The 14,751-nt window shown below is 38.9% G+C and overlaps 2 protein-coding genes across 6 annotated transcripts in view; both read right to left on the bottom strand.

Annotated features, from left to right (window-relative positions):
- LOC114664075 (interferon-induced very large GTPase 1-like) overlaps positions 1-14,751 on the bottom strand; it is a 421,773-nt gene that overhangs the window by 48,189 nt on the left and 358,833 nt on the right. The window lies entirely within an intron of this gene.
- The window catches only part of LOC127528414 (uncharacterized), a 191,767-nt gene continuing 177,086 nt past the window's right edge, over positions 71-14,751 (bottom strand). Inside the window, exon 2 of the mRNA XM_051929136.1 lies at positions 71-809. The gene's annotated coding sequence lies outside the window, so the exon portion shown is untranslated. The remainder of the gene's footprint in view (positions 810-14,751) is intronic.

The following is a 14,751-nucleotide window of genomic DNA, read 5'->3' as shown; positions in this document are numbered from 1 at the left end:
CCATCTCTTCTATTAGGTCAATCATCGCATCAGACTCCTGGCTAGGTTGAGGATCCTCCTGCTTGTGGACAGGTGATAAAGGTGCATTAAAACTGTTATTACTTACATTATCTCCTTCCCACTGTTTCTGCATTCTTGGCAGGTCCTCATTGTAGTTGTAGTTACAAGGGGTATTTGAAGTCCTAGGAGATGGCACTGGTGTTCGATAGACAGTCCGTGGTGCAGGAACTGGTCCAGCCCTTCTTAATGACTCAGGACTAATATTAGAAAGGCAAGCTGTCTTTGATTGTGAGTGTTCATAGTCTCTCTCAAGCTGTAGCTTTCTATGAAAATTATTCTGTGTTCCTGGTGAAGTTATCTCTAGATCTCTACGATTTGGTGTTGCTTGCGCTTGCAGAGTTTGAGGTAACAACATTCTGCTGGCATCATAATCCTCTTCTTGGTAAATTGTGTGCAGTACTCCTGGCTGCAGTGAAGATGATGCTTCTAGAACCCTGTAGCCTGCATAGCTTAAATCATAATCTTCTAAGTAACGCAGAGGGCGCGACTGTCTTCTTGGATAGGTCGCTCCAGCTTGCTGGTTGGAGTAAGGATACATGTTCCACAGTAACCACTGCGTTCCGGCTTGAAGGACCAAAAATTGTTATGAAGAAAGCAGACTTGCAATACGCTGTAGTCGCTGTGGTGTGTCGGTTAGAACACAGGAACTAATCCAACCATTTCAGGAACATCGCTTTAATGTTGAGATGCCAACATTTCACATGAAGTAGAACAACTGTACAGGTAGGTGAGTAGGTGTATGTGTGGTTCTAACAGGCAAACAACAAAATAAGACATTTAGTACATATATACTGTACATGTTATCTCACTATGCTATACACAAATGTCCAATAAGTGGCACTATAGCTTCACACTTTCAACGTAATTGCAATTACAATTTCAATGTGGAAACGTAAAATATTAACCTAACTACTAATTCAGAACAGTTTTCTCTCTAACTTTTAACACTTAACTTCTAAATATGTACATAAGCACTTACATTTGGTCAACAACGCACAAACTTAAACTTTCTCTAGTGGCTCCAGTAGTTCCAGCTTTCACGAGGTACATCTCACAAACGCACATGCTCACTGCACACGCCACGGTTTTCACGTGATCATGCTTCAGCGCCTTAAAGGCACAGGATGTTAAGAGATGTTAGCTAGCGGGCTGGCGCGGCACACGATGATGTCATCAGGCTGAGTCAGCATCCGGTTTGCTTTGTTGTGTATCATTACAGCAGTTTACAACACGACCAGCTTTGAACTGATTGCTCGACTACTGTCATTATTAACATGAGAAACATGGTGTCAGAAGTTTAACCACACGGCTCCGAAGACTAAAAATGCACTGCTTTTCTTTCGCATCCTAAGCACAGACAAGGGCCGCGCCGCTGCGAATCAATTCAAGTTAGTAGTCGCGCTCATCCTGGACTTATCCGCGGATATGGCAACACACATTCCGCCTCCTACGGCAATGAAAATGAGTGGCGACCTGGGCACAAACTGGGATGTTTTCAGGTCAGAATTTGAAGATTATGCCATTGCTATCGAGCTTAATAGGAAGGACGCCGCAATTCAAACTGCTACGTTGCGGAGTATCATGGGCGCCGAGTGCAGACATGTCTACAAGCACAACCTGAATCTTTCAGCAGCGGACCAGTCCAATGTAACGGCTATTCTAAATGCATTAGAGGGACACTTTAAACCTACAAAGAACGTTATTTATGAACGCTATGTATTTGGGAGTTGCAAACAGGAGGAAGGGGAGGCATTTGACAGTTTTCTTACACGGTTAAAAGAAAAATCCGCCACCTGTGAGTATGGAGCATTAAGAGACGAATTTGTTTGCAATAAAATCGTGCTAGGTATAGCAAACGAAGCAACCCGCAGACGGTTATTACGAGAGAGAGATCTCACCCTGGCCATGGCCATGGAGACATGTCGATCAGCAGAGCTCACTGACATGAGACTTAGGTCGATGGAGTTGGATAAACCTTCCATGGATAGTGTTAATGCTACCTCAAAGCGAATTACTAGGAGGCCACAACCCATCACCGCAGCAAAGCAGGCAAGTCAGTTTTCAGTCTCAGATACAGATCGACCGACATGCAAATATTGTGGAAGTCCACAAGGACGTGGGAGGGAGCACTGTCCAGCATATGGAAAAACATGCAACTTATGTCAAACAGCCAACCACTTCGCTAGAGTGTGCTTGAAAAGCAAGAGAAGACAAATGGAAGGTAAACTTCTTACCATTGAACCAGAGGTAAACCAAGCAGGCAGCTCTGCTGATGATGATGTTTATTCTACCGAACGCATTGGCACTATGGGTGCTAGAGGTAAGAAGTAGCTTGTTACACTGCAGCTTCACAAGAAACCACAGCAATGTCAATTAGATTCTGGGGCCACTTGTGATGTTATGTGCTTAAAGGACAAAATGAGATTAGCACCAAGAGCAAATGTACAGTTTGCAATGAATACGCTATAAAGCAGCAAAAAGAGACAATGATGTCTCATGAACTTCCTACCAGACCCTGGCAAATCATCAGCATCGATCTCTTCCAGCACAACGGTAAAGATTTTCTGCTGCTGGTTGACCACTATTCGGACTTTTGGGAGATAGAGCTCTTACCTGATTTGGCTGCAGAAACAACCATCAAACGTTGTAAGGCACAGTTTCCCCGGTATGGTCAACCTGATAGGGTAATCACCGATAATGGGCCCCAGTTTGCTTGCTTTCAATTCAGACCCTTTGCTGCAGCATGGGAATTTGAACATTGCACATCCTCCCCACGGCACCCAAAGGCTAATGGCAAGGCTGAAGCAGCCATGAAACTAGCAAAGAATCTCATCAAAAAAGCACTGTGTGACGGCACTGACGCCTGGAAGGCCATACTCCAGTGGCATAACACACCAACTGAAACAATGGACAGTAGCCCAGCACAGCGCCTAATGTCCAGGCGCTTGAAGACTGCCCTTCCAGTTGCCAATGCATTATTAGAGCCCAGTGTTGTGACGGGTGTTGTGGAGAAACTACGTCAGAGAAAACAGATAACAAAGCAAATGATCGCAGTGCAAAAGATCTCCCAGAGCTTTCAGTGGGGGAAGCAATTCGGATGAAGCCGCTACCAGGTGATCAAACGGGCATCTGGAAGCTGGGATCCTGTGTGCAGAAGGTAGCCCCGAGATCCTACTTAGTAGAAGTAGATGGCTCACTGTATCGTCAGAATAGAGTGGACTTGAGGCCTGCAGAGTCCTCTATGCAAAATTCAGATTTAAAGTCTGGGACTTCAGCAACTTTCAGTCAATTGGAAGGAAACGGCAAGGCAGAGCAACACAAGGAGGGGGATCAGTCATCTCCTGCAATAGTAACAACACCCCCTGTTCACGACTCCTGTACTGATGTTAGTGATGCCACCCCCGCACAACATACCACAGTCATCTCACGCTTTGGTCGGGTATCCAGGCCTCCCAACAGACTCAATTTGTGATGTACCACCCCCCCTTGTTCTTGCAGTTATTTCTCAGTCATTTTTCCTACTTGTAATGTTATTGTTGCTATTACATTGTTTAAGAAAAAAAAAAAGTATATGTATGTACACATGTATATAGATATAGACGTACTGTGTTTATATTTAAGAAAATGTGCTACTTCCTATAGGTCTATTATGAGAAAAAAAAAAACAATAGTTTTACTTGGTGTCAATGGTAATTCTAGTTATACACTTGATGGCTAATTTCGTTCAGAAAGGAAAGATGTTAAGGGATGTTAGCTAGCAGGCTGGCGCAGCACATGATGATGTCATCTGGCTGAGTCAGCATCCGGTTTGCTTTGTTGTGTATCATTACAGCAGTTTACAACACGACCAGCTTTGAACTGATTGCTCGACTACTGTCATTATTAACATGAGAAACACAGGAGCCTTTTTTACAGACACAATTGCCACTCTTAATGAGCAGCCTCTGGGGTGCTGGGGATGAGGGACTTTTGGAAAAAGGAGGTTCAGGTAAAAGAAGAGGGTGTTTAACTTGTGGTGGTGGGATGGTTTTTGAGTTCAGTTCTTGTTGTTTGTCCTGACTACGTTGTTTTTCGTCTTGTGAAGTCAGAAGAAAATAAATAACACCATTGATTAGTTTTTCTTTGGACAATTATCACCACTTGCCTGCGAGATTTATTTGCCCACCTGTGAAGGGATATTACAATATATTAGTAACTAGATTCTAGGGGTAGCCTGGGCAGTGGTGTCTGCGACACTATCAGATCACACGCTGGAGACAAACAAACCGACTCTCTAAATGGAATTTGTAATAACTTTTTTAATCGCTTTATTACAGCCGCTGTAAGTCAGTCAGTCAGTCAGTCAGTCATTTTCCAACCTGCTACATTCTAAAACAGGGTCACGGGGTTCTGCTGGAGCCAATCCCAGCCAACACAGGGCACAAGGCAGGAACAAATCCCCGGGCAGGGCGCCAACCCACCAAAGGGCACACACACACAGACACACCAAGCACACACACTAGGGACAATTTAGGATGGCCAGTGCACCTAACCTGTATGTCTTTGGAAACCCAAGCAGACATGGGGAGAACATGCAAACTCCACGCAGGGAGGACCCGGGAAGCGAACCCAGCCGCTGTAAGTTAGCAAAAATAAAATAAATTGTGGGAATGGAATGTGGGAGATATTGGTAGTAGTAGTACATAAATATATATAAGATGTGGACCCGCTTATTTTTCCAAGACAACTTTTTGAAGGAGGTTTATTAAAATGTAAAGTATGCTTGAAAGAAGAAACTGTTCTGTGCTATAAAATGAAGCAATTTCAATTTGTAACAAATTAAAACGACAACAGGATTCTACTACACAATCCACCTGTTTTACACAAGTTTTGAGGAAATGGACATTATAAAATGAGGTGTCAATGGTGCCAAGAAATGTGTCTTTGCGGTGAATTATTGTCAGACTTCCTCCCCTCCCAGAAGAACAGGATTTAGAGATGCAGACAAACCCTGGAGGGAGCGCTTGATTTAGATGGAAATAATCACCCGGTTGCTGCCAAGTCTCTGTAAGACATAAACAGTCCATCTTAGTGTCTATAATAAAATCACCAATCAGCAGAGCTTTGTTAGAGATAGATCGAGTATTAAATAATCCAAACCACGAAGTGTCTATGGACATATATTCCAGTGCTTTTACCAGAGGAATCAGCACGTTATGATCAACACGTCGCTCAAAAATACGTGGACAAGTGCGTCTTTTAGACCAAAGTGAAGGAATAGACCCACTGCTACTCCTGCTGAGACAGAAATGACTACGAGAGCCCCAGTGAATGTACTTTGGTCGTCGGAGAATGCCGCACTGCGGCAGGAGATCAGCAGGCAATTCATAGTTTGTTCGAAGTCGATACAAGTCATCTGGTGAATATTTTAGTTTTGTAGATATGACTGCTTTAGATAGGAAAGTAGACATAGTAATCCATGACAACCAATGGATCGTATTAAGCTGATGTCATTATCAAAGTATGCATAAATGAAAAAGAAGTGGCAGCCAATTTACTGGGGAATGAGTTGGACAACCATGACTATCGACTGTTGTGTGATTGGCTGTAGTAACAGCAGCAAGAAAAACCCTAAGCTAAGTTTCTTTCGCGTACACACTAGTGCCTTCCAAAATAGGGATATAAAAGTGACATAATTAATGATGAAATGTTAAAAACATCCTGTACTCCATAGTGAGTTTTTAGACATAATTAATGATGAAATGTTAAAAACATCCTGTACTCCATAGTGAGTTTTTATCAGTAATGTTTTGGCATGTCTTTAAGTAAATCCATTTTGAAAAGATTATTTGTATTATCGAAAGGGTTTCTTTTAATTAAATACAAAGTATTTGCTTTCTATTCCAAATCAGCAAATTCTCTTGTAACTCAGCAAAGCATCTTTTTGACAGGAGCACCAGCATATATGCAGGATGAAGTCAACCCTGACTGGGTTCCTAACTTAAAACTAGGCTATGCTAATGATTCACGAACAGCAATACTTAGTACAGTTAACCGATATATTTGGCAAAAGAGAAGGAATCAATGCCCTACAACTACTGATTCCAAAAAGAGAAAGGTAAACTTCATTTTTGTCATTCTTGTCTGTGATTAGAGTTTATGTCCTACTGTAGTAGTATATTATTTCCTTCAAATGTTATGAAGAAATGGCTCAACCCCTTTTGCCTGAATAAAATACAGCTTTTTATTGTCCTGATCACTTGTTATAAGTTTTGTCTGTATGAAATTTTCTTTAACAGGTACTTAGCTAATTGAAAAGAAAATCTAAGTACGGTAATTTAATGAATACGTTGAGAACATCAGTTTATATTTGATAAATATTTTGGCAGGTCTTGCCTGATGTTAATGATGCACAGAGCTCACAGGCCATGTTCAATCAGCAGATAGAGCACGATGACAAGGAGAATGAAGAATTACCATCAGTTGAATCAGCAAGTACACACAGAGAGGCACAAACAGATATCGTGGGTGGCTACGAAGAGGGCCTGGAAAAAGAAGTGTGCATTTTGATGTACGAAGTGCAGCAATGTACAGAAAAAGTCATTCACTTTGTGTGAAGCCCAGTTCAAAGATGATGATGATGATAAAGTTCGTTATTACACTGGTCTCCATAGTTATTCTACTCTGATAAAGCTGTACAAGTATGTTGAACCTTGTTTGTCTGAGGGCACAAATTCTTATTTGTCCAAATTTCAGCGCATACTGCTGACACTTATGAAACTAAAATTGCATCTTGGGCATCAGATTCTTGCTGACATGTTTCATGTTTCACAAGGAACAGTGTCCAATGTATTTTTAAGACTTCTGCATGTGCTTTTTGAAAAGTTGAAGTGTTTAATTGCATGGCCTGTGAGGGAGGGAGGAACTGAGAAAAACCATGCCTGTAGAATTTATAAGGTCATTTGGGCACAAAATAACTGTGAGCAGTTATACAGACGGCTATTGTCAGTCACACAGATGATTGATGACTATAAGCCCCACCCCCAAATTTGATTAATGACTTTAAGCCTCGCCCCAAATTATGAAAATAGTTTATGAAAATATAAATATATGTAAATATGAAAATATGAAATATACCCCGCCCCTGGGGGTTGGACCACTGTCATATTTGATCATCTCTAAACCCCGCCTTTTAGGGTGGGTCTTTTGTAAACCGATCCCTTATCACGCCCCATTAACATAAACTTGAGCTAAAATTAAACCCAAATAATACCAACAGAGATATGGCCAGGAGGAGAGTAAAACAAAAATTGTAGTTAATAGGATGCCTAGAAAAATAAATCTCTGCACAATACAGTATACTGAAAAACATACCAATAGATTGATAGAGAGTAGTTTATCTATTCCTAGCTTTTTACAGAAGCTCATTAAATAAAATAATGAATAAATATGTATACACACATACAATACCATCTGAACACACACTGTAATGACTAAAAAGAAAGAAAGTGAAAAGAAAGTAAACTTCTGGCTTGGCATTCTCAGTCACAGTGAGGCATTATGCAGGCATACTGCTGTTGGTATAAAGGACCCCCCCAGTAGCATTTCTTGACACACTTCTGCTGAATGATTAGTTGGCAGGAAATCCTCAAGTTTAGTGTGTCAGAGAGATGATGTGTAGCATTGTTCACAATGACACTGGGTTTTGTTTTAATTCACTCAATCCAGAGTGTGTCCTATAAATCAGCTTGCTTTTTTAATTAGCTTGTTGAGTCAGTGGGCTTTTCTTGAATTGATGCTACCAGCCCGGCACAACTAAGGCGTAGAAAATCACACTGGCCATCACAGAGTTGTAGAAGATGTGAAGGATGTCACTTCTCACATTAAAGGAATTTAATCTCCTACAAAAAAAGCATGCACTGCTCTTTCTTCTATAGTTCCTCTGTGTTCCAAGACCAGTCCAACCTGCCATTGATGTGGATCCCCCAAGTACTTGTAGGAGTGCACTACCTCTATCTCAACTTCCAGAATAGTGATTACATATAGAGGCTCTTTGATGCAGCAAAAGCCAATAATCAATTATGTTGAGTTGTAGAGAGGCCTTTCTGCACCAAGAAACAAAGTTCTTCACCTAACCCCTATGCTTTGTCTCACCCCATTTATCGATACACCCCATAAGTGTAGAGTCATCTGAGAATTTCTGCAAGTGACATGACCTGCTGTTATATTTATAGTCTGAGGTGTATAGAGAACAAGAAAACAGGAGACAGGACTGTTCCTTGTGGTGCTCCAGTGTTGCTCACATTCATATTGGAAATTGAGTCCTTGAATCTCATAAACTGTGGTCTGCCCAACACATAGTCCATTATTCAGGACATCATAGGTTCAACCGCCTGAATATCTCTGATCTTACCCCTTAAAAGGGATGGCTGGATGGTACTGAAAGCACTGGAGAAGTCAAAAAACATAATCCTCAGAGTGCTGCCAGCTTTGTCCAGCTAAAAATAAGCCTTGTAGAGCAGGTAAATAATTGTATCCTCCACTTCAATCTTTATCTGATAGGCAGTCTGCATTAGGTCCAGGTGTTTTACCACAACAGGACTCCTAGAGTCTAAGTACCATTTTCTCAAAGGTCTTCATGATGTGAGATATAAGTGCCACTGGTCTGTAGTCATTAGGTGAAGAGGTGCCTGCCTTCTTTGGAACAGGAACAAAGCAGGATGTTTTCCACAGCAACAACACTTGCTGGAGCCTTACAGATACAGATTGAACAGGTAGCAGAGAATAACATAAAGTTGGTCAGTGCAGGCCTTAACAGCTTGAGGACTGACTCCATCTGGTCCCACAGTTTTTCTTTTATGTAACTTGCTTAGTTGTCTCCTCACTTGGTCATCAGGTGTGGACAGCCCATATTGATGGTCAGAAGTGGACTCATCACTGGCTATACCAGTTGACGTGGTAGGAGTTGTTGACATAGTAGGGATGGTGTGGGGGGCCTGGTCATTCAAAGAAGGTGGCAGTAGAAATGAAAATTTATTAAAAATATTTTCTAGATTTAGTAGAGAATCATGTGAAAGTAATTTGAATTAACTGCAATTTAAAAAAACTTTGAAAATAAGCACTGCAGTAGTCAATTGAATATAGAATAACTACATGAAATACCATTTCTGTATCTTGTATAATTAGAACACACCTTAATACCCACATATATGAAGCTTGGAAAAAAGATTTCATATATAGTCACTCTAAGAATTCTAAAGAATGTTGTGCTAATTTAATAAAAATCATGCTCTGACAATATTAGTTAAAAGTGAACAATTTTGTATGCTGAATTTTCTGTTTTTGACTGTTGGGATCACAACAACATTCAGAAATTTAAAAACAAGGTTCACATAATTAGGAGCTATGACGTTCCTATGGAAAAGGACATTCATGGACTGTCAGCATTAAATGTTTTTATTCTTTCTACACTGCATACTGAATATGTTGATAATGTTATCCCATTAGAACAATTTTGACAAGAACAGGCTGTATAGCCCATCAAACTAATCAACTTTATCCAGTTAATTTCTAATTAATACTAATACTAATACACTCTATCATACTATTGTGGTAATTTATTCTGTGTCTAGGCTTCTCTGTAGAAAGAAATACTTTTCAATATTTGTGTGAAATTTACCCTTAACAAAATTTACTTTCCATCTGTGTGTTCTTATTTTAAATTTATGTTAATTGTAAAAAGCTGCAATCATATTTCTTCTTAGTCTCCTTCAATCTTTCCTTATAACTCATACCTCTTAGTCCTGTAATCAGCCTAGTTGCTCTTCTCTGGACTTTCTCTAGCATTGGTATGTCTTTTTTATAGGCTGAAGGGCAAAACTGTACACAGCACACCAGATGAAGCTTCACTAGTATGTTATAAAACTTATTTTTTTATTTAAAGAGCCCTTTTATACTTAACATTTTTAAATTAGTACACACATGTTAGATCATAAAAGATACATAGACACCATATAGTAATGAAGATATGAAATAGGGTTCTTGAACATGTTACAATAGGACTGACTACTGCAATGTGGTGTTCACTAGCTGCTCAAATCATTCTTTATGCAGCTTTAAGTTAATTCAAAATGCTATTCAAAGAAGTTCTTACAAGAACCAGAAAGTATGAACACATAACTCCAATTCTTAAGACATTACACTGGCTCCCGGCTATGTTTAGGACAGATTTCAGAATCCTCCTTTAAAATATATGAAGCCTTAAATTGCTAAGACCCTGTTTACTTATCTGAACTTATCATTACTTACAAACCCGAGTGCACATTAAGAACTCAAGATTCCAACGTACTTATAATTCCAAAGATTAACAAAATCACAGTGGGCGGTCAAGCTTTTAGTTACTGGGTCAAAAAGCTGTGGAATGGTCTGCCTGCTACTACAAGAGGTGCCCTTCTAGTCTTAACTTTTTAATCCTATCTGAAGGCTCACTACTTCAGTTTAGAATACCCAGGCTAGAGCTGCTGATTAGCTGTGCATAGTACATCTTTGTTGTTAGTCATTAGTACCAAAATATAAGTAATATGATATTTATACATTGTTACTAAATATCTCCTATTCTGTTTCTTGATATTTTCATGTGGCACTTGGAGCCATTGCTCTACTGTCAAGTTGTTTGTCTGCCATTGGAAAAGTCATCTCAGATAAAGAGGCTCCGGAATCATTGGGTAGAAGGGTCCATTAATCAGATTGGCCAGTCCAACACTGACTCAGCTGCTGAATGGCCAATAGTGGGGAGGCAGTTGGTTGGCTGACACGTTGACTCTTTTTCTATAGACTGGCAGTGGTCCTACATTTATCCGATAGACAGATATTGTTGTTTTTCATTTATGTTAATTCATTTCTACTTTGTTTTATGATAGTTTTGTATTTAGTAAGTGGTATAATCTGTTCTTGCATTTTGCTTTGAGAGTTATGGTACTGTATGCCTGCACTCATTGAGGAGCACTGGGCAAGAAAAAGTAGTTTGTACTTTTGTGTTGTATTTCTGAGGGGGTAACGTTCGATTGGCCATCTAACTCTGTAAAGCGGGATACTTGTGTTCTGTTTTGTGGGTTGTATTTACCTTATTTTTTGACACCCATTGCACTCTCAACCTACCTGTAAGGGGTTCTCCCTTTGTACTTTGTTTCTTCCATTCTTTTTTCCTAAAAGTTTATTTTTGGAATTTCTTCTTGTCTTCTTAGAGAGTGAAGGCAGGGGGGACTGTCAAAAACAGGACCTGCTAAAGCACATTTAGGCATTCCTTGCTTGATTTTAGCCTATACAAGAAATAATGTTTGTTGTTACATTAATGAAAAAAGCTTGTGAAAGTCTCATTGTCTTTTTCATAAACTCCTTACACAAACTTCCTTGCCTGTTCTTGTGTGAAACTTATATATGTTATCACAACCTCAATAACGTCTTTACAGTTCTGACTAATAACATGCTATTAGCAGAAAATAATTTAAACACCTGTTAACAGAAAAAACAGAGCTACAGTATATTAAAATGTAATAACTAATCAAAAAGTAAGCAAAATATGCCTTTGGGTGAAATTTGGATAAAATGGTAACATTATGCAATATGTAAGTGTAGTAAAAAATGCATTGTTTATTGACGGAGTTCAAGTGTGCTCCACCCTGAGTCAGTTATTGCCTTAAACCAACTTCTTCCTTGGCTTCCTTCAACTCCCGAAAATTGTTTCTCACTTCCCACACCCCCAGAGACTTTTAACTATTCTAATTTCTTTGACAAAATAAACCATTGCGTAACTTTACACATGTTGTGTAAATTAAAGAAAAGCATATAAAATGTGACAAAACTCAAGAAAAGAAATTCATATTATAATAAACCTTTCTCAAACCTGCTTAATCTAATTCAGAGTTATTTGTGGTCAGACCGTATCACAACAAAGCTTTTGTGCAAGACAAAACAGCCCTGGACTAGACATTGCTTCATCACAGGGTATACACACACATGCACACACAAACACTCATACTGTACTCACACTGGGAAACTTTAGAATTGTCAATTGTCCTAACTTGCATATCCTAGGGATGTGGGTGGAGAACCAGACTACTTGGAGGCAAACCCACCCACACACGGGACTAGACAAAAACTCCACATGGACTACAAATGCCATATAAAATGTACATATAAAAATTGAATATTTTTATATCTAATTACTTGATAATTAATTATTTATTACAGCACTTTCCTATAGAGAAACAGTATCATAAGGCACTGAAACTTTTACAAGAGGAGCACAGGCAGGTTAAGTGACAGGCTTTAAGTCATACAATGAGCTATAGGGTTGAACTAGAGGGCTTCTATATAATTACATTAATATTGTAAAATTACCTGTACATTTAATGCAGAGAACCTTTCATGTAAATGTATTGAGGCTTCAAGAGGCTGGGCGTATGAATGGGTATCAGTTGCAGCCCAATGGTTTAATTTAAGTGTTTGGTTTGTGAGCTGGTGGTTTCAGACACACAATGTAATGAATGTTCTTCTGGTTCAGATTGTTCTATTTCAACCGTACTCTCTCTTTTCAAATGTATCAATTGCCAGTGCCCGTCCTTGCTTTTTCACTTTTCTGAATATAACCAAATGCAATACAGAAACTATCTCTGTGAAAGTAAAGCTAACTTCAACCTTAAAACACAGATTCTTCGAAACTTTTTTAAGATCATAGAAATTTTAAGTTATAAATGTATAATTATTAATAGTTTAAATTATTTAAATGAATATAACAATTTAAATATAAATGCTTTTTTGCACTTCATGATGACAATATTATAATCTCAATATACATTTTAGTATTCCAAATGTTCAGTTGGTACAATCAACCCTCATTCATGGCTTGGGTCCCCATCACTAATCCTTCAGCATCCATAGGGGTCCATGCTGAGCCTCACACACATCTTCCTCCACCAGTCCTACGGTTTCTGCAGGAGACAACGCATAATGGGCTACTCTTGTCCCCGGTTTACGGAAAACTTGCCCCTCACATTTCACCCACAACAATTCGTATCCCACTCTTAGTCCCTTACATTTCACCCCCACCACATTTTGCCCTGACCACATTTCGCCTTCCACAGTTTTCCCCTGTAAATAATGTACCTAATTTTTTTATATCTTCTAATTTATTTTGGTTTAATAAATGCACATGTTAAAATTGCCAAAAAATTAACCAAATATGTGAAATACAATTAAACTTTAAAATATACCTGGAATGTTAAGGTTAACAGAAAGCATATGAAATACATTTAAGTAGTGCTCATTAAGACTATTATTATGTCATATAATGTTTTTTAATTTTTATCAGACTTTCAATAAAAATTACAGTCCCATTTTCGATTTAGTCTCCAGGCCAATTGCACCAGCTATACATTAAAGATACTGTTTTCCCCGTAGTCAAAACAAATCAATTTAACATGTAAAATAAAATAAAATCTACCGTTCTCTTTCAAAACATGTAAATGTGGTTGCCGTCATCTACCAGTTTTCTTTTGCCTTAACAGAACACTTTTTGCCATTATAAATTTTTATAACATGATATGGCACGTAGTGTGGCAGCGTATATATTGAGATTGCACTGTCTGCGACACACTGCTTATTCTTCAGCACCACAATGCACTGTCGATACTCAGGTGACGAAAAAAACACACTATTTTGATATTTATAATAAAATTGAAATAAAAAAAACCAATAAAATACAGGTAATCATTTTTTTTAAAGTTTGAATGATCCGGGTAGGTGATTGGAAAAATATCTGGGGCGAAGTGTAGGGGGCAAAAGAGGCAGAAGAGAAAGCCCGTTTAAGAAGCACATAGTGATTCACACACAGAGTACATAGAAAAACACACAGAATATAAAGCATTTAACGTGCTACTTTAGTTTGGTCTTAAGAAATTAGTAAATTAAACAATTTTAAGATTAAGTTTAAAATGTTCTACTTTAATGACAAAATAAACTACGAGACTGAAGTGGACATTTGACTTTTCTTTCACTATGTCCCTTTTTCTTTTTTCTCTGTAGCCTAGTAGCCTTCCGTATGACACTCAGACAGTGGGCAATGACTCGCCTTTTTACAGCAACTTTGATATCTGACCACTTCTTTTTTTTCGGGTACTGTGCAACTTTATGAACTTGAGCTTTCGAGTTTCTCTGCACTCTGTATCACTCAATCGAATTCCTTTTGTTGTTTATACCACTGTTTAAGCCAACAAATAGTACGTTTTTTCCTTGCCTTGTTGAAATTCTTTTTTTCACATGCTTTTTTCCATTGTCTTTTAACCGAACACTGAACGGAAAGGGCTATTTATATTGATTTGCATATTAAAATATGCAAAATTCTGGGAGGAGTCGAGGTGGGGCAGCAGGTGCATTCATGAGCGTTACATTTCACGCTGACCGGGATTTATGGAGCGGAAGAACATGGAAGTTGGCATACACACTGATTTATGTATCTGGAGTTTTTTGTACTTATGCACTTGTCTGTTTTTGTCCGTACACCATGTTTTAGTGTAAATTCTACACACAGTGTTACACATGATGTCCCGGGTGATGATAGTGAAAGACAACTTCTGGAAATCAAAGAATGTTTAGGACTAAGTCAAGCTAGTTCTCCTGAGTGTATTATTAGAGCTGTGGATGAATTAGCTAAGA

This window comes from Erpetoichthys calabaricus, chromosome 1 (assembly GCF_900747795.2).
Source record: "Erpetoichthys calabaricus chromosome 1, fErpCal1.3, whole genome shotgun sequence".
Lineage (NCBI taxonomy): Eukaryota > Metazoa > Chordata > Cladistia > Polypteriformes > Polypteridae > Erpetoichthys > Erpetoichthys calabaricus.
The sequence above is the reverse complement of the archived record's forward strand: the minus strand, read 5'-3'. Positions and strand labels throughout refer to the sequence as shown.